The sequence below is a fragment of the Peromyscus eremicus genome, chromosome 20 (assembly GCF_949786415.1).
Source record: "Peromyscus eremicus chromosome 20, PerEre_H2_v1, whole genome shotgun sequence".
Lineage (NCBI taxonomy): Eukaryota > Metazoa > Chordata > Mammalia > Rodentia > Cricetidae > Peromyscus > Peromyscus eremicus.
In genome coordinates, this window is record NC_081436.1 from 38,652,573 (window position 1) to 38,674,093 (window position 21,521).

The window sequence follows — 21,521 nt, forward strand, 5'->3', positions numbered from 1 at the left end:
TAAAAATGAGGGATATCATGCTTGTCTAGGCAAGGCTCATGGTCCAGCAAAAAGGAAAGCCACCTATACAAAAAAATGACACTGGATCGAAGATATTTCAGAATTAACTTTGCTGCCAAATACCACAAAATCATGAGGGAGAAAGCAAGGTGAACTAGAGAGCCAACACAACATCCTAATGCCTGGAAAGAGTAGCAGAGTACCTTGCAAAGCAACAGCTAAGTGTTGGGTAAGTTCCCCAATTGCACTTGATTTAAAGGCTTGATTCCAAAGTGGTGTTATTCGTAAGTGTTAGAATTTTTAAGAGGTGGAGTCTAGACCTTAGATCACTGGGTTGTGTCCTCAAAGGGGACAATGGGATAATTTTTCCTTTCTCATTTCACTTTGTGACATGTGGTGAACAGCTGTACTTTGTCATATGTCCCCAACTACCTTACCATTGGCCTAAAAGCAATATGGGCAAATGACCACGGATGGAAACCTCAGAAACCTTGAGCTAAACGAAGCTTCACTCTTTTATAAGTTGTTTATCTCAAACCCTTGTATAATCATGAAAAAGGTAAGTGGAAAACAGAAACAGATAACACAATGCACAGAGAAAATTAGAAATAGTCGCCAAGTATGCAAAATCAAGTAAGAAGCTTCAAAAACTTGCATGACAAAATGTTTGGGAATAATGCCAGGATTGGGAGGCAGAGCTAACATTACTGAATGGTACATCTCTTTTGTGTTATAAATGTTACAGGGAAGATGAAGACACTCCAAGGTGTTCGACAGAAGCCATTCAGGTAGCACTCTGGAGACAAAGTTGGAGCAGGGCACACAGTAACGGTGGTCATGGTCAACAGAACAATGAAAATGTCTATGAAGAGAGGTGTGACCTTAAGAGGAGTTAGCATGGGATACAGTAGAGGCACAATTCCACAAATCTCAGGACCTAACATGTATTCTAGTTGCTCCAGAAATCCAATGGAAACATTTTTGGATGCATACAAGCCTCCACTCCCTCCCTCAACATATATCCTTATGGACAGGGCAGCAGCAAGTTTCCCTTGAACACAGAAATAACCACATTCAAAATTAATAACCTAAAGGTGAGACATGCTGCTTTTGGACTTCTTAAGTAGTATAGCTCAGTTGACTCCTAACCCAGTGATTCAATATTCTATTGCTATTTCTTTTTCTTCTTAAGAAAAATAAAATTATTTTAGCTTACGAATTGTCAAATCCGTGACATACATTTACCATGTATAAGATGATATTTTAAAATATGCATATACTGTGATAGTTAAGTTTCCACTACATTGGAAATTATATTTTAGTGAGGACTCTTAACATTTATTCTCTTAGCATTTTTTAAGAATAGAGTGCATCATTATTACCAAGAGTCAGTGTGCTTTGCAATAGATCTATTGAACTAATTCCTCATATACTATTGAAAATTTATATACCTTGACCAACCTGGCAAGCACTAATTTTCTCTGTTTCTTTTCTTTTCTTTTTTTTGTCCTAGGCAGTGTTTCTCTGTGTAGCTTTGCACCTTTCCTGGAACTCACTCTGTAGCCCAGGCTGGCCTCAAACTCACAGAGATCTGCCTGCCTCTGCCTCCCAAGTGCTGGGATTAAAGGCGTGCGCCACCAATGCCCCACTGCTCTCTGTTTCTTCGAGTTTGACTATTTTAAAATTTTCATGTGAATGATATCACATTTATTTCCCTTAATAAAATCCTCCCCCACTACTTCTATGCATACTATCACAAATTATGGGATTTCTTTTTTCCCCCCTTAGGGCTGAGTAGTATTCTATTCTATATATACTACATTTTCTTTACCCATGCACTCATCAATGGATGCATAGGTTGTTTTCATTTTTAAGTTACTCTACAACAGTTTTCAGTGGACATGGGAGTGTAGGAGGCATTTTAACATTCCAAACAGTGTCTTTGAAGTGAGATTATACCCAATGGTGGGATTGCTGGAATACAGCGTAGTTCTGTTTTTTACTTGTTTGAAAATTCTACAGCCATTTCTAAGTTATCTGCTAGAAGGGCCTTATCTTACATTCTTAGAGAAATGTTTCTAGTGGGGTGACTGGAACTGGTGCCAAGAAACCATGAGAGCTGGGCCACCAGCATCAGGCAAATCAGGCATTGGGGATCTGACTCTTGTCCCTGTCCTTACCACATGTACCTCCTTTAGGACATTCTCCAATCTCCAATCCTCACTCTCCTCATCTACAAAGTAGACAGATGAATCCAGAGTTGATGTGGAAAGCACACCTGTACAGCATTTCTAAATCCCTTAGTACAACTTGGATTATGTGGTAAGCAATAAAGATTCATTGGCAAAATTGACCAACATATATTATGCAACATATATTAAACTGGTGTTTACTCTTATTAATTACTCTGATACCTGTGGTTGATCCTCTGATCCACTGGATCCACATGATCTGGTACTGTCTTCTTTCACAAGTAAGGAGATAGGTACAGAGAGACTAATCATGAGTCCCGATCATTTCACAGCAAATACAAACTAGCTCTCAGAAGAGGCTTCATGCCTTCAGACGAGGTTTCAAGTGCTTTACAGTGTATCACCCATTCTTGACTCCTTTTGCTCTAAAAGCATTTACTCTGTTTCTATGTGCAGATGGTCCCTGTGGTCAATGTAGTGATCTTGTTCCTATTGATGGAAGCTTAAATAGCTCCCAGTCCAGTTCCTGATTTCATTTCTTCCTCTCCTATTAGCATAATAAATATGGTTATTTATGTTTCTCCAATCGAAGCTACTATAGAGCCAGACACAAAGTAAGTGCTCATTGGCTGGCTCATAAATGGTTGTGTTGACAAATGGGTAATTCTAACACAATATAGTTCATGACTACTGTCCCAAGAATTATGGATATTGGGCAAACAGATTCTATGCTTCAGAACAGGGGTGTTGTACAACAATGCATGAGCTTTGAAGGCACACATGTCAGTTTTAAATCCCAGTTCTATATGATCCAGACAGCTCTCTGTCTATTTTATTCACCTCTTTATATTACATTCCAGCTACAGCCTACCCCCATTCTTCCCTCTCAGTCCCTCCCACCCTCACCTCCCTGCTCCCACCCCAAATCCCCTGCTCTTGCATCTCCATCCAGGAGAGGGCAGGTTTCCCATGAGTATCAATAAAACATGGCATATCAAGTTGCAATAAGACTAAGCATCTCCTCATGTATTAAGGCTGGGCAAGGTGAACCAGTATGAGGAGCAGGGTCCCAAAAGCCAGAAAAAGAGTCAGAGACAGCCCCTGTTCCCACTGATAGAGGTCCCATAAGAGGACTAAACTTCACAACTGTAACATATAGGCAGAGTGCCTAGGTCAGTCTCATACAGGCTCCCTGATTGTCAGTTCAGTCTCTGAGAGACCATATGAGTCTAGGTTAGTTGATTCTGTGAGTCTTCCCATGGTGTCCTTTACTCCGCTGGCTCCTACACTCCTTTCTCCGCCTCCTCCTCCTCCTCCTCCACCTCCTCCTCCTCCACCTCCTCCTCCTCCACCTCCTCCTCCTCCACCTCCTCCTCAGAATTCCCAAACTCCGCCTAATGTTTGGCTGTGGGTCTCTGCATCTGCCTCCATCAGTTGCTGGATGATGGCACTTTACTGACAACAATTGAGCCAGTCACCAATCTGGTTACAGGAGATGGCCAGTTCAGGCTACTTATCCTCTATTGCTAGAACTCTAAGCAAGGGTCCTCCTGGTAGACTCCTGGAAGATTCATTTGCACCAGACATCCACCTGACCCCAAAATGCCCCCCAGCAGACCCCCTCAGTATTCTCCCTCTCCGGCACCCCCAACCTGATTGCTCAAGTTCCCATCCCCACCCATGCTCAGTTCACTCACAAAATCTTTTTTCTTTCCCCTTCCCAGGGAGATCAGGGTATCCCTCCATGAACCCTCCTTGTTACCTAGTCTCTCTGGGTCTATAGATTGTAGCATAGTTATCCTTTTATAGCTGATATCCACTTAGGAGTGAGTGTATACCATGTTTGTCTTTCTCAGTCTGGGTTACCTCACTCGAATGATTTTTTTTTCTAGTTTTATCTATTTGCCTTCAAATTTCCTGGTGTCCTTTTTTTCTTTAAAGCTGAGTAATAGTCCATTATGTAAATGTACCACATTTTCTTTATCCATTCCTAAGCTGAGAAATATCTAGGTTGTTTCTAGGTTCTAGCTATTATAAATATTTCAATTTTTTTTTGTATCTGTTGAAACTTGTGTTGTGGTTAAGTGTATGGCCAATTTTGGAGAAGGTTCCATGAAGTGCTGAGAAGAAGGTATATTCTTTTGTGTTTAGGTGAAATGTTCTGTAGATATCTGTTAGGTTCACTTGAGTCATAACATCTGTTAGTTCCATTATTTCTCTGTTAAATTTCTGTCTGGATGACCTGTCCATTGGTGAGAGTGTGGTATTAAAGTCTCTCACTATTATTGTGTGGGGTTATATGTGTAATTTAAGCTTTAGTAATGCTTCTTTTGCAAATGGAGGTGCTCTTACATTTGGGACATAGATGTTCAGAATTGAGACATCATCATCATTGTTTTTTCCTTTGAATATAAAATGCCCTTCTCTATGATTTTTGATTAATTTTATTTGGAGTCTGTTTTGTTAAATATTAGGATAGCTACACCAGTTTGCTTCTTAGGTCTATTTGATTGGAAAATTTTTTTGAACCCTTTACTCTAAGGTAATGTCTATCTTTGAAGTTGAGGTGTGTTTCTTATATGCAGCAGAATGCTGGATTCTGTTTTCTTATCCAATCTGCTAGCCTCTGTCTTTTCATTGGCAAATTTAGTCCATTGACATTGAGGGATATTAATAACCACTGATTACTAATTCCTGTTATTTTGTTGTTGATGGATTGTGTGTGTGTGTGTGTGTGTGTGTGTGTGTGTGTGTGTGTGTGTGTGTGTTTCCCTTCTTAGGGTTCTGCTGGTGTGAGATTATCTATTGCCTGTGTTTTTGTGGGTGTAGTTAACTTCCTAGCATTGGCATTTTCCTTCTAGTATCTTCTGTAAGTCTGGCTTCTGGGGTACCTAGGAGTACAGTTGCCAGCACTGGGTTCCTTAGATCCAGACTGTGCTGCAGTAAAGCTGAATTCTTCTGAAATTGTATAACTGGGGTCCCTAGATCCACTCTGGCCTCTGCTAAAGTGGAAATCTTCCAAAGTTGTAGACCAGGATATGGATCTGGGGGTGAAGGGTTGGGAGGGTCGGAGGGGGGTGCAGTCTTGGGTTGTTGGGCAGGCTTTAAAGGGGTTTTGTGGTCAGTGGGTAGTGTCTTACCTGGGGTTCTTAAGACCAGCCTAGCTTCCCATAAGGCTGATGGGGCTGTGAGCCCTAGTGTGGAGCCCAGAGGAGGAGGTGCAGTCCAGAGTGGCTGAGTGGGCTTTAAGGAGTGTTAATGGGCAGTGTGCAGTGTCTTACCTGGGGTCCCTAAATCCAGCCTGGCCTCTGGAAAAGCAAAAGTCTTCTTCCAAAGTTCAGGGAGCTCTCTTAATCTCTCTGAACTTCAGTGTCTTTATTTGGAAAACACAGTCAACAATACTGGCCTTGAGTTGTTATTTTGAGGATTGAAAGTGCCTGGCTTAGATACTGGCACACAGGAGTCACCCTATCAATGGTGGTGATTATGTGAAGCTACAGGGAGAAACAGAACATCCATGTGAACTGTGCAACTATGGTAGGCATGTGGCTAAGGCATCTCCCCAGCCAGAATTATTGCTGAAATAACCTGCTGGGTCCAGCCACTCTGAACACAGAGTTCTTTCTCAGACTAGAGATCTTTGCTGGCCTTTCTTTCTCCACAGAACTTGGGAGGAAGAGCAGGTCCTGGCCCTGCAAAACTGCTATGTTTCTGTGGCTGAGTCATGCGGACCAGCTCCTAGGACAACTTGTGCCTGTGTTGCTAAAGCACAGAGTTCCTCAGGCGCCATGAAAGCCAGTCCTGCCTTTTTATCCCCCTGGCTACAAAGGACAGAATCCCACACGTTAGACAGAATGTAAACACACTCCCCAAACCTCTATTTACTTTCAAATTGACCAATATTTCCTGTCCACCCCTCACCCAGACTCCCACCTTCTATTCAGCTTCAAAGACTAGAAATGCAAATGAGAGAAATCTTCAGGGGAGATGGATGCAAAGAGGAGCTTTGAGCTAGAATTCCAGGATTCTCAAGAATATTTCTAATATTTTCAGCAAAAGCATAAACAATAACTCACTCTTTTCTTCGTTTTGGAAAAGTACGGAAATGTTAACATAGTGTTGGAATCCCCATAAAATAGAAGGACAGGAACCTGAAAATGTAATAAATAAAAGATAGAAATAGGCTTAGTGATCTCAACAGGAAAGTTATTAAGGAAAATAAGGACACACTCGTGTTGAAATATCTGCAGCTCCTGAGACTATTAGTTTTAATGGCATCAGAATGTCATTTAAAAGCTGGGCATAGTGATGCCTTTAATCCCAGCACTCAGGAGACAGAGGCAGGTGGATCTCTGTGAGTTCGAGGCCAGCTTGATCTACAGAGCAAGTCCTAGGACAGCCAGAGTTATGTAGTGAGACCCTGTCATGAAAAAAAAAAAAAAAAACCCAAAATGATATAAATAAATAATAGCAAACTCCTTAAGTATAATACATAAAAAGATTTTGCAATTGAGCAGTGCATTTTTAATTATTAGATTCATATGAAATATCCTCAAAGATAGTAGAGCACCTATAGGGATTTTCATGTTTACTTATAATCCATATGCATACATATTTATACAATAATTACTTACATTAAAACGTTTTTAAATATAATAGTGTCACATTCAGGCACCTTTCTTTTAGAAGGAAGCTGTAAAACATGTAAAGTCAATAAGAACCTGGCTAGTAAAGACTTAGACTTTTTTTTTTTTTTTTGGTTTTTTGAGACAGGGTTTCTCTGTGTAGCTTTGCGCGCTCTGTAGACCAGGCTGGCCTCGAACTCACAAAGATCCGTCTGCCTCTGCCTCCCGAGTGCTGGGATTAAAGGTGTGTACCACCACCGTCCGGCAAGACTTAGTCTTTATAAATCTCACAGATATAGACATCGTGAAGCCAATCAAACCAGCATGAAGGTGATGCCAGAGAGTTATCTTAGTTGCAAATATGGAGAACAGCATCATATACAAAAATATTTTAAAACTATCCCAGATTCTGAGTTATAAAGTCAAAGCATCCCACTAAGCTCTGCCCCTAAGCACTGTTCAACTGATTACTTATTACTCTCTGTCCTTCAGTCTTATTATTTGTAAGACAGAGTTAATCATTCCTTCATCCATTTGTTTACCTACTCAAAAACTTTCTCAGGGATTGGAGAAAGAGCTGTGGTTGAAACAGATGTGTGTTACGCTTTCTGGGGACTTACGTTCTTTCAAAATACCAACCAAATACATTAGCTAGCGTCAGGAGCCTGAAGAAGGATGAAGCAGGGTCAGAGGGAGCATGGGCTTCAAGGTCCTTAGAGAAGTTATCAGTAGGTAAGTCATTAGGTGAAACAGGAAGCCCAGCAGGTAGTTTTGGGCATTGTCCCAGGCAAAGGAAAGCCAGGAAGTACCAGAGTGCTGCAGCACAGGGGTGGACATGGTGGCGCCAGGGGCGATGAAGCATAAAGTTAGTGTTTCCCCCTACACTTTAACCAAGATCCACCCCACAGCCAGTCAGCAGGCTCAAAACACTTTCAGAGCACTTGAGAGCAAAAGTCCAAGGCCCCGCACAGGGAGTGCATTGACAGAACTTAGGGCAACGCCGCGGCATAGCTTTGAAGGTCCGCTGAGCAACTATTAGCTGATCCACTTGACAAACAGTGACGCAGTCGCTAGGTATGTTTGTGCCCAGGTGATGATTTTCTCTCTGCTGACTCCAGTCAAGGACTTTCTGCTTCCAGATTTCAGGCTCCAGGTGACGTTGGGCACAAGGGGTCAGCTGGGGAGTAGAACAGGTCATGCTCCCGGCAGGCAGCGTGCATCTGTACTCAGCTGACGATTCTAACAGCCTGCTTTTCCTTGGTGTGTGCGGAAGACATTCATTTGAAGCCTGAGGAAAGTATGCTGATTCATCAATTTCCAAACCCACGGGAAAGAACCCATTGTTTAGCTTCTTCTGAAATGTTTTCCTAACCCCTACAAGGGTAGCTATAGTTCAGGGAGATAAACTGTGATGAAGGTAAGGCAAAACGAAGCAATTACTGTCATCCATAATTATAAGCCATATCGTTTATTGTGTGCTAATAGCTGCATTTCCAGGCAGATGTTATTAATTAGTGAAATAACAAGGTAATTTGCATTCATCTCATTTCAGAGAAGAATTAAAACTAACTCCACCTAACCAAACGCAGGTAATTCAGTTTTATTGCTTTTCTTTTTGCAGACAGAGAAACTGAGGCACAGAAAGAATGGGTTCTGTAAAAGCATCTTTTCTTAAAGACTCCTAGAAAGTAGATTATCATCATGGGCAGCTCTGTGTTTAGACAATGTGGGAAGGTGCTACCTCAGAAAACATGGTAACATGGAGACAGGGAGATTGGTTAGCCCAATCTGCCAGTATCTACAATGGTCGTCATTCTGGGCCTTTGATCTAATCTCTTTGAGTCGTTTTCTCTCTCCACAGCATAGGGACCATCAATCCCTGCCCAATGTAATGGTTCTGCAGAACAAATCAGGGACATATGTATCTTTGCTGCAGATATTGTTTGTGGGGTAAATGGATGCTGCCCAGATTCTAGAAGTGCCATTTCAGAGGGTAGAAAGGCCTACATTAACCTACACTATGAGGCGCTAGATAGCTCCAAGAGATTCTGGGGACACATAGGCAGAAGGAAATTGAAATTATCTTAGAGAAAATGCCATAAATTCAGCAGAATTCTGGTCTGAAGCTTGAGTAAAGAATTCAGAAGGCTCACTGTCCCTTAAAAGGATCCATGCAGAAGAGACTAGAACAGAGTTCGTGTGTATTCAACAATTCTATGACTTGGTTCTGGAACTAATGTAGTTCGTGAAAACACTTACAGACCCACTTTTCCTAGTGACTATCTTGTGAGACAGAAGTCCTCGGACCTATAAGAAATCAACTAGCAGCATCTATCAAAAATTCTATTCACTGATAGGTATTTCTATTTATATATATTAGTAAAACATGAGTGTGAAATAAGCATAAACAGCCCTGTGGCCAAGAGTGTTGTTTCATATTCCCTTTGTTTTTGGAAAACAAAAGTCAGAGACATGATCTTCTAAACCACTCCTTGTGTCTAAGGGTAAGGATGTTCACAGAAGCTGCACCCAGCTGGCGCTTAGACAAAACCCTGACACCCATATTCCCTCCCAAACAGTGTTCACCAGCACCTCTTCATGTCTGAGCCTTCTTCTCAGTGGGTGGGGTGACTGAAATGATGATATTTGAATTCGAAGTTCAGGCCACCCAAGATTTTTATCCTAGAGAGGAGACATTAAAAAGCAACATGGTTAAGCAAGCACATGTGGTGGGAACTCAGGGACCTGGCTGACATCTCAGAGAAATGCCCTCAACTTCACTGAGTATCAGTCTCCTAATCTGTTAGGTGTTGATAATAGGGGCTAGCTCACTGGTTTGTTGAATCATTAAGTTGTAAAAGGAAATTTCACATAAAAGACACTGAAAAAGAGGAAATTAGCACAGAAAGTCTGTTCTTTCTCCACCTCCTCCTCTTCTTTCTTCTTCATGACATTGTTGCTTGTGTTTTTATCCTTTGGGTCATTGGAATACAAGAAAATAGTCTGTTTCATCTAGAACTTCATCACACATATTTAGTTTGATTCCCCTTTCTGAATTCTCTCAGAACAGAGATAGGAAAGATGGCTTTATATTGGCATCATCTTTCACAAAGCAAAAATTTTTTTTAATCACATTTTACAGGCAGAATCCAGACTAATGAAAGACTGTGTCTATCCCTATTACCAGTCAGTGGAAACGATGTGAGGATCCCATGCTTTCCCACCTGATTCTTGCCAAGGGTTGTACTATTAGGTTCTATTGCCTTGAATTCCCTGTGATAAGGAGGGAGTGCTAGTTAAATATTATCTAGCTATTAATAGCCTTATTTGTGTAGGACACCCTTTTATTCCATGCTTTACTTACTTGGCAAACACTTCTTCACTTAAAAGACATCCTGGTGCCATCTACCACCACATCCCCTCAACAGCCTCAGTTTCTACAGAAGACTATGCTCTCTGGGTGTCCTTCACAGGCCTTGAATCCAGCTTTGTAACACATTATTACATGGTTGGAACACAAGTTCCAACCTAGTTCCAACCTGGGAAGAGTCTTGTTTTCCTGTTGATTGGAACAGTGAGGTCTGAGATATTAGACCAGGCACAGGAGAACCATACTTTGATGGTGATCATCATGGTCATCATGGGGAAATCCTGTGAAGTCCTGACCCATACCTTGCAGTTCAACTAATTTAGCCTAAATAAAAATACTGATTAGGATGATTTTCATATTAAACAATGAAATTACTAAGAATTTTACAAATAGAAGACAGTGTTCTCATCTCACTGAAGATGCTTCTGCTGTCAGGAGACTTCCAATAACTGGCACCATGCCTTTGGCATTCTGCCATCTTCACTCAGCTTTCTGCCTTCAATTTTTCTTAGTGGGCCAAAAATGCAAGGTGGATGCAAGTATCACAGTCTTACATTTTAATATGCAAATGTATGCAAAAAGAAGTGAGTGTTCTTCAAATCACCTTTTCAATATAAAAGAAGTTTCCCAGAAACTGGAAAGGACTCTTCTCCATATCTCATCTATTCCATGTACAATATTGAGCCCTTCACAGCACAAAGGGAAAATTGCCAGAAATGGTTTAAGTTGGTCAATTTACCAATCACCCAGCACCTCAGGCTCCTTCTGAGATGTACTACACACACCACATAGCCAGCACCGAGGAAAGACTTTGACTCTCAAAAAACAAACAAACAAACAAACAACAAAAAAAAAAAACAACATCATTCTATTGTGTTTAGCGGCCCATCAACAAGAAATTGTATTTTACCAACCAGAAGCAGAGGTTTAACAGAGTCATTAACTGGTTTAGGTATATTATCTATGGTATCAAAAGGTCTTTAAAACATTAGCATCTAATTTTCAAACATTGTGTTTTTCACTCATTTACACTAACAGGGTAGAAGAGCCTATAATCAGTCAGTAAAAGGGATCAGCCACACGGATCCTTGACTCTTCCACTTAGGTGGGAATAGAGGGGGCAAAAGTGCAGAAGGAGCTAGCATTGTAGCACAGTTGGTAGAGTGCTTGCCTAGCATGCATGAAACCCTCTTTTTATTAATCAAAATAAATCTGCTATCATTTAATATATTCTGATCCAAATTTCCTCTCCATCATCTCTTCTCAAATCCTCACTACTTCCTCACCCATCCAACTCCATATCTTCCTTTTCTTGCTCTTTAGAAAAGGAAAAAAACAGATAGAAAAAAGAATGAAATACAGAAAACACACACATGCAGGTACACACACATGCACACACTCATGCACACTCATACACACACACACACAGAGAGAGAGAGAGAGAGAGAGAGAGAGAGAGAGAGAGAGAGAGAGAGAGAGAGAGAGCCCATAAAAACCATAATACATAGGCAGAAGAGCAATAAGGGGGGGGAAGCTCAAAAAAGCATTATGAAAAGAAAAAAAAGTCTCTAAAAAATACCATGAATTCACTCTGTTCTGGACATTACTATTGGGCATAAGTGAGGTTTGCATACTCAGTGAAATTCCAATGGAGATAAGTCTGTTTTCTCCTTTGCAAGCAGTTGACATTTGAAGATAGCTTCCGGGTTAGGCATGGAGACCCTTTCCCCTTTCCCTTTCAGTCCCGGGACACCATCTGGCTTGGACCTGTGCATGCTGCCACAGTTTCTGTGAGTTCGTATGTGCATCAGTCCTGTTGTGTCTGGAAGACAGTTTCTTTGGTGTCTTCCATTCCTGCTGGCTCTTACAGTCTTTTCACCTATTCTTATACATGGGCTCCCTGAGCCCTGAGAGCAGGCTTTTGGTGAAGACATCACATTTTGGACTGAGTGTCCCAAAGTCTCTCATTCTTAGGACATTGTTAGATCCCCAGTACTGTATATATCTGGTATGGGAGTGTATTCCTGTAACCTCAGGAGGAAGAGAAATGTAAGGCCATCCTCAGCTTCCTATTGAGGACTGGTGGTGTGCACAGGGACATCAGGTAGAACTCTCCCTGGTCACAGAGCTGCTGGCCCAGCTGACTGTTACATTGCACAGGTCTGAATGTTTGAACGATGTCACACTGCCACCTCTCCAGATGATCCTCCTGTCTGAATAACATGCTTACTTTACCATTGATTTAATGTTCTTTTCAGTGTGCAGCCTGCTCAGACCATCTATCATTGGATTCCTGCCTGTGTTTATGAACCCAAACTGCTGTTTTGAAGCTCACCCCACATTTGCATCAGTCGTGCTTTGACATTTTAGGAACTGCGTGTTTTATTCACTACAGGTTCTGGGAAGCTCCCTTCCCCTCAGTTCTCAGACATATTTGTCCATCTCTGTTTTGCCACTGATTCCTTTTTCTCCTTTTCTTCCATTGCATTCCCCTTTTTGGAGTTCTCTTCTCATAGAAATGACAGTTCAAGACGTGGCTTCCACCCACGGGAACCTCGGTGTTAACCGATCGTAGGCAGCACTTCCAATGTGGATATTACTATTACAAGTTATTTACATTTACATTATTGTTATGATTGCTCCTACAAATGTCTTAATATGTGCCAGATTTTATGGCAAATACCTTTAAAATATATTGTCAAACCTCTTAAGAACTGAAGTGAGTGGCCGGGCAGTGGTGGCGCATGCCTTTAATCCCAGCACTCAGGAGGCAGAGACAGACAGATCTCTGTGAGTTCGAGGCCAACCTGGTTAACAGAGTGAGTTCCAGGAAAGGCACCAAAACTAAAGAGAGAAACCCTGTCTCAAAAAAAAAAAAAAAAAAAAAAGAACTGAAGCAATATGTTTTGGTATCATTACCAACTTTGCCCTACTAAAAATGAGCTGCTTTGGAGACAGAATACAAATGTCATTAAGTAGTAGAATGTGATCATGGAATAACATCATCACCTGACTCCAAAGCCAAGGCTGCCAGCCCTTAATTGCCTCTGAAAGCTGCAGGACCCTGAATGTTGAGTGCTCCAGCTTCCTTCTCTGCATCCCTGAGCCTGGAAGAGAACTAAGCACACAGTAAGTATAAACATATGCTAATTTTAAAACCCTCACACTATAGGGGGGGCTTACCTTTTCAGAGGAGGGAATAGAGAATGGGCTGAAAGGGGGGGTGGTCTGTGATTGGTATGTAAAATGAATAAAAAATTTCTTAATAAAAAGAAAACACACACACACACAAAAAAAAAAAACCAAAAAACCAAAAACAAACAAAAAACCTCACACTCCAAAGCAAACAGATCCCCTTCTGCCCTAAATCTATCTCCCAGGTTCTTTCTATTTTTCTCACTTATTTGTATTTAAGTTGTCCCATTACCAGTATGTCTTGCTCCTCAGTGGCTGCATCAAAACAATCATAGCTGACAATTTCCAAGTATTGATTGGGTTCTAGGAAATGCTTTATTCCACTCTAGGGCTAATGAAGTAAATTTTATGATTGCTCCATTTTAATAGACCAGGCATAAAGAAAGAACCTAGGACTCAAAATTCCCGTTCCTTAGGTTTTATTGCCTGGGGTGATATCTCTAATACTTTCCCTGTAGAATCTGTATTTGTTTCTTCTTTAGTCCTATTACCAAGACCCAGAATAGATTCTCAAGTATATGGTTATAAAGAGTGTATTTTCTAGGTTACCACTACTTCCCTGGCAGCACAGTTAACTACTTTTAACTGTTATTAATGAAATACTTTATATTATAATTGGATCCATTATCTCATGTTCACTTTTGTCTATTAATATCATCCTCCAAAACCTTTCTTTCATTGGTTTCTTCAAGATAGAAGACTCTTTGTGTATATGCAGATATGATGGTTAGCTTTAATTGTCAACTTGACATGACCCAGAATCACTTGGGAAGAGAGTCCCAATGCAGAATTGTCTAGATCATGTTGGCCTGTTGGCATGTCTTTTGGGGATTGCCTTGATTGCCTGTAATGACGCCAGAAGATACAATCTACTTTGGGTGTCACCATCCCTTGAGCTTGTGGTCCGGGCTATAAAAGAGAAGAGCAAGCCACCCGAACACTTGCAAACAAGCAATCGGCATGCATGCATTCATTTCTCTTTCCTCTTGACTGTGGATATGATGTTACTAATTGTTTCAAGTTCCTGCTGCTTTGACTCTCCAGCCATGATTGGCTGTATCTTGAAATCACAAGCTAAAATAAATCCTTTTTCCTCTAAGTTGCTCTGTGTCAGGGTAGTCTATCAGTGCAACAGAATTAGAGCCACAGGTCATATTTATCATTCTCCTCATGATTCAGACTTTGTAGGAAATATCAACTGAGGTTTGTAAAGTACCTGCACACCACAGTGGGAAAACATGTGTTCTGTGAATGGAACACCATCTGTCATTGCTATTCTCAGTGCTTCACCAATTGCTTTCCATACTGTTGGCTCATGAGAGGCACTCAACTGATGTTTTTATGGAAAGTAGCAAGAAAGATGAAAAGAGTACAGATCTTGTATCTATTCATTTATCTAAGTGCTACCACTCAATAAACTGAGTATGTACTCTATGCAAGGTTCTATTACAACCTAACAGGTTGCCATGAGAATTAAATAAGACATAGATCTTGTATTTACTGTAGTGCCAGAGTAAGTGATCTGTGACATATAAGTGTTAATCACCATTCCTTTTGAACAAATGCATGTGTGAGTGAAGACTCAGATTTGTTTTCCTTTTCTTCTATATTTCAGAATATCTGATTCCCATACAGTTTGCCCTCTGTGTAGATCTTCCTGAAGGTTGATTTTGATGCTGTCTACTATAGGTAGAGTCTTCTTGTCCCCTCAGCTTGGTTCCAAATAACCACACCGAGGCTTAATATTAATTATAAATGCTCAGCTAATAGCTCAGGCTTGTTACTAGCTAACTCTTACACTTTAAATTAACCCATATTTCTTATCTACCCTCTGCACATGGCTCATGGATTGTTACCTCATCCTTTACATGTCCTATTTCCCCTGCATCTGCTGGCATCTCCAGACTCCATCATTCTTCCTCCCAGCATTCTCCTAGTCTGGCTCTCCTGTCTAACCTTATTGTGTTCAGTTATTTGCAGTCAGCTTCTTTATTAAACCAATCACAGTGACATATATTCACAAAGTGTAAAGAAATATTCCACAGAAATCTACCAGCTCTGCATTTTTCATTTTGATTATCACTGATTAAACAAGTATTTACTAGGTATCTTTCATGTACCTGAGACTGGAATAGACTCCATGGCATCAGTGGTGTATTAGATTTGTATCACCTCTTAAAGAAAGGAGGCGGGAGGATAAGTTTAGGATGTTCATGATGTTATGGGAAAGCATACTCAAAGCAAAATACAGTATATGAATATTTCATAGTATATCTTAAACAATTTTCCTAGGCCTTGTTAAATATTGCTCATGTTAGGATGCTGCTGGGTACAATAATAGGGAAGAATAAGCACCGCAGTCAAAGTTTAGAGTGATGAAAACAACACAAGACAGAGTTTTAGTTTCTGTTAACTTATTGATCAATTGGTTCAGACTACTGAAAATTCCAGGTATAATTGATTTTTAGGCAAATATTTTTTGGGGGGATTTAAAACAGAACCAGGAATTGCTTTCTCTATCTTTTTCAACATTGATGGCTTCACATTGAATTCACTATTGTCAGACTCCTTCCCTAGAGATATTAAAATGTTTGCCATTGGCTGGTGAAGATCCCCAGTGCTGGGCTTGTGGGTGACAAGAGTACATCAAATAAATGTCCTGGCTGTAAGCATTTTATATTTTTTTCCTGTTAATAGCCAGTAGATTCATTTATCTCTGCCTAGTTTTTATATAAATAATTATCTTTTAGAATAAGTTCAGATCCCATATTCTTGGGTTTCCATGTCTCATAACAGATGTTTCTTTTCCCTCTAGAGTCCTGGTTAGAGGAAAGATTCATGTTGCTTTTCCATACTAAGGGATATTATAACTTCAGCTGTCACTCATGAGAGCCTAGACCTGTAATGAGTGTCCATTCACACACTGCTAAATATCAGTTCATGGCCAATTTAAATTTCACCTTAATCTCAGATATTTGGAGATTCAGCTTTTTTGAAAACTTGACTATATACCTTAAGATGCTTATTTTAAGCACATGTATACATACAAGAACATTTTATATGAAGCTGCACTGGTGTACTTTGCCTTTCATGATATTAAAAGTAAATTTGTTTTAAGATATATTTCTCTTATATACTTATCTATTCATACCTATCTATATCATCCAGAAGAATATGATTTCCCTATAGATTTGAATTGGTTTTGCTTGTTTATTAATTTGGCAGTTACTGCAAATATTACAAAGTTACAACTTTCTAACTTTACAAGTTTTAACTTTCTTTAGTTTCGAGGATTTGTAAGAAAAAATATTCTGTGTTCCAGATTTCTCATCAAAAAGTGGTAATCAACACCTATCTCCTAAAAGTTTTATATGGATGAAATAAAATTGTTTATAAAAAATATCCCATCATCATATCTGATAAGTAGCACAAAGGAAAGAATAAAAGCAGACAGAAAATCTTCATAAATGTTAATCAGTATTATCAGTATCAGTATTGTCAGAAAACTTGATATGTATATATATATATACATATGTATATATATATATATGTGTGTGTGTGTGTGTGTATGAATGGAAGCGTCTTACACTTCCATTCATATACACATATGTAAGGGTTCACACAAGATCTATGCATTGCAGACTGTAAAAAGCAGTCGTCTCAACATGAAAATAATATGGTTTTATTTTATGAGCAAAAGCATGTGGGGCTCAGCTAGTATCCAAACCCTAGAGAGAACAACCCTGGCCCTAGGATCTTATTCTGGATTCTCTCTGACACCCTCATTCTTGTCACGTGGATCACAAAGATGATTGCTTGCTACTCATTAGAAGGTATTATCACCTCCATGAAGAATGCTCTATTATTGGTCTATAATCATAGGGTCATCATTCTTAAAATGGGAAGAGAAAGAGCAATTTGGGTTAACAGGTCTCAGGATAGAGAGCTAGTGTGGGAGAATAAATTAATACTTTATTAAGCACAAATATTTGGATGAGGCTGCTATTGGAGGAGATCTGAAAAACCACATCCCATTGCACATGTGCTGTGCTTAGGTTATAATCAAAGTGTTACAGGCTCATTAGATCTTTCCACACTGTGGGCTTCACCCAAGTTAGGTTCCTTAGCCATGCCTTAAAGTTTTCTCTTCTTGAAAGACAACAGAAAATCAAGGTGGCATCCCATGAGATGTTTGGGAAATGTAAATGAAGCTAGGTGACCAGATGATGGGGAACTCTGATTTTGCAATATCCATACGACCTGTGTCTGAAAACATGAGGAGCAGCTAGAGGAAGATGAGAAAGGGGAGAAGCAACTGGAGGAGGATATGGAGTTATCCTCTCCTGTAGCCAGAGTTTTCCTGTGTCCTACCCGGTCTGCAGCCACTCAGACCCAAGTAAACATACAGAGGCTTATATTAAATAACTGCATGGCCAACTCAAGCCTTTTGCTAGCTAGATTTTATATCTTAAATTAGCCCATAACTATTAATCTATATATCACCACATGATCTGTGGCTTACCTGCGTGCCATTACATGTTGCTCCCTGGACGGCAGGCTGGTGTCTCTTGACTCAGCCTTCCTCTTCCCAGAATTCTCCTTGTCTGTTTATCCTGCCTATACTTTCTGCCTGGCTACTGGCCAACCAGCCTTTTATTTATCAACCAATCAGAGGACCACATTCACAGCATACAAAATACCCCACAGCACTCTCCCATCTGTACAGTGCTGAACTGGAAGCAGACATCTTTTGTCCTGCTTCAAATATGCAAAGTAAATGCCATAAATTATTTAGTTACCACTTACTGAATATTTTTCTCTGTGCCCATACAAGTGACTACTATATGCCCAGTGTGCAAAGTGTTTATTTTTATTATCTCACTTAATTTTCATAATGCTGCAGGGACAGTATTGGTTCACACACTTAAGAACTACATTATGCCACTTTTCAGTTGCTGAAAATCATAGTTTTTCTCAACATGAAGTCATCATGATTTAATTGAAAACAATTTGACCTTGCAGTTTGATCAACTTAAGCTTATTTCCCAATTCTGCTATCCATTAGTTTTGTTACCATAATCAAATAATTTAAGTTCTCTTAGGCTCAATCTACTCATGCATAAAATGGGAGTAATAAGGACTACCTCAGAGGCCACTTGAAGAATTAAAATGAAATATATTTATATAAAATATATTAAAAGTGAACATTTATTGAACACTTTCTTTGTGTCAGGCCTGTGTCAACTGCTTTATAAACAGTTTATTCAATTTTTACCACATCCCTTATAAAGTAGGAAGAGTTCCAATTTCTTTTAAACAAATTAAGATTCATAAAATTTGATTTTTTTTTTGCCCAAGGCCATAAAACAAATAAATACCATAGTTGACATTCTAAGTCCTTTTGTCTTGCACTATTGTGACCTTAACCACTGGTCTTCAAAGAATTTAAAGGCCTGAAAAAATAGTGGAAATACTCACTATTTTATAAAACAGACATCTTTTGTCCTGCTTCAAATATGCAAAGTAAATGCCATCAATTATTTAGTTACCACTTACTGAATATTTTTCTCTGTGCCCATACAAGTGACTACTATATGCCCAGTGTGCAAAGTTCTTCTTCATTGTAAGATAAGTTAGATGTAGTAGTTTCTAAAGCCCCTTCCAGCACTGACTCTGGTTTATGCAAAAATAGGTTTCCTAAGATACTGTGTAAGAAATAAGCACATACTGTCCAAATCTACTTGATTTGAGCTATAAAACCACACTTCCCTGAATTGTCGGTGATGGACAATTTCTGATCAGTCTCTGCAATGAATATCCCTGGCACAATTGAAGCCTTTGTTCCCTAGAATTTTCTTCTTTTAACTTTCACTGCCCCTCCTTCTTTCCTTTATTGAAATACCTTTATTCTACACGCAAAGTTTAAAAAACAAGTGGGTGCCTCTGGAAACTTCCACTCTGCTTGCTTCTTGATATCTACATTCTTCTGAGCCAGTAGCCCAAATGTTCTGATCCCAAACACTGCATCTTCCCAAACATTGTCTCTGAGGTTCAGTGAATTTAGCCTCACATTTTCATTATTATTTCTGATTCAACCAGACATCTCATATCACTATGTTTCTATTATTGGAATTTGGAACAACCAATAGCTCGTGATGCTAAATTATCTCAACCCTACCACTAAATAAATATACCCCAGGAAGCTTGCTCAAAACAGTACAGCTTCCTTCTAGGTTTATATCGTGCCCTGGTAGCATGTACATCAAAAGGCAGGCCCATTTTACAGTGTGCCACCAGATTTTTCTCTCTGATTTGATTGGACTTTGGGAGAAATAGAGGTCTTTAAGAAGGAGTGCAAGTGACAGAAAGTAAGTCAGAGCATTGTCTCTCTTCTCACAACACAGAGTTTCAGTAGAACAAGCTGTCAAGGAAGTTCTCAGCGCTCTCTACAAACTTTTTCATTTGACAGCTGTGGAAACTAAAGCCACATCAAAAAGGAATGAAATTTCTTATTTTTTTCTGCCTACTTCTCTACACATTCACACAAACATACTCAAGACACATACACATAAAGACTCAGTCTCCCCTGCTCTGGGCCTCTTGCTCTGTGTTTGTCTCTGTTTATTTCTCTCACTGAATATAAAAATTCAACTGGATTAGTAAACTTTAAGTTTCAAGAATGCAAAAGTTTCATGAGACATGTGATGATCTTAGTCTTAAAATTGATTTCACACTAAAGCATACTTCAATGAATAGAAAAGAGTACCAGGCATCCACCTGACTTTACTCTGAGGATGCTTTCATATCCATCTACAATGTGAACTCATGTGACTTCTTTAATAACTTTAGATCTCATTTTCCTCTTTTAAAGGAAGAGTTGTGTTTCCCCCCTCATAGCTGACAGGATCACATCAGATTCTGTGTATGAAAGTACCTATACTCCATTGACATGGAAGAACATACAACAGAAGTGTCTTTGCACACACAATCTGAGACTCAGAAACTCCAAAAAGATGGAGTATTTGTAAGCACTGCAGGGAGCTAAAGTGAAGTAAACAGTCAGAAACTATCAAACCCTCAACAACAAATCTATATTTGGACTAACCACACCCAACTCTCACTGCAGCTTGCAAGGTACATAAGAGGAATAACACCATAAAAATTATTGATTTCTTGGTGGCATCAATATATCTAGAAACACAGTGTGACAGACTGTCTAGGTTTCAGGAAGTAGAAGATGTCCCTAGGGAACATCAAACACAAGCCATCACACCTCTCCAGGTTCCCAGTTCATCAACCCTACGACTTGGGGGATAAACACAGAGGCCATTCCTAAAGCTTAAGAGAATTGTAAGACCCGTTTTCTCTTGTGTGTGTAGCCTGAAACTCTGAGCCATTGTCCCAGGGGGCCCACTGGCAGCCTCAGTCAGAGTGATCTGAGTTGGGATGAGCCATGATACTGAGTTCCAGTAAAACCCACAGAATGTTCTGAACTTGTGACTAAGCCTGAGCTAAATAAACAAGCCCCAGCAACCACCTCAAGAAGGGTGGCTATGTGTAGTGTGTCTAAGTAATCTCTCTTCTCAAAGGAAGGAAGGAAAAAGAAAGAGAGAGAGACAGAGAGACAGAGAGACAGAGACAGAGAGGCAGAGAGACTGAGACAGAAGAAAGTCAAATAAGTGAAAAAGCCAAGATGTTCTACTTTACAATTTCAAAATTTTTTGACAATGATGTATTTAGCCCTTCTTTGATGCTAATCACTCTATTAACTACAGGACAGTAGTTAACTGTGAGTGCTGAAGCCCGGGGCCTCCTAAGGACCACCATGGGGCCTGGGTGGAGTTGAGCAGATGATGTGGTTGCCTGTTACTCTCTTGAGTCAGCCAGAATAGCTTCTTGTTTTACTGATTTTATTTTATTGGCCTCCCTCACATTTCATTGAAGAAATAAGTATATAGCAAGCTTCTGTTATTTTTCAAAGGAGAAAAAAAGTGGAAAGGCAGAATCAATAGTGATATTAGCTCTGAAGTAAAGGGAAACAGTAGTTGTTGTGTATCATGTACTGTTTTCAATTGAAAATTCTCACATGACCCCACAAGTGAGTACTCTCATCAGTACCCTCCTACAGAAGGGGGAACT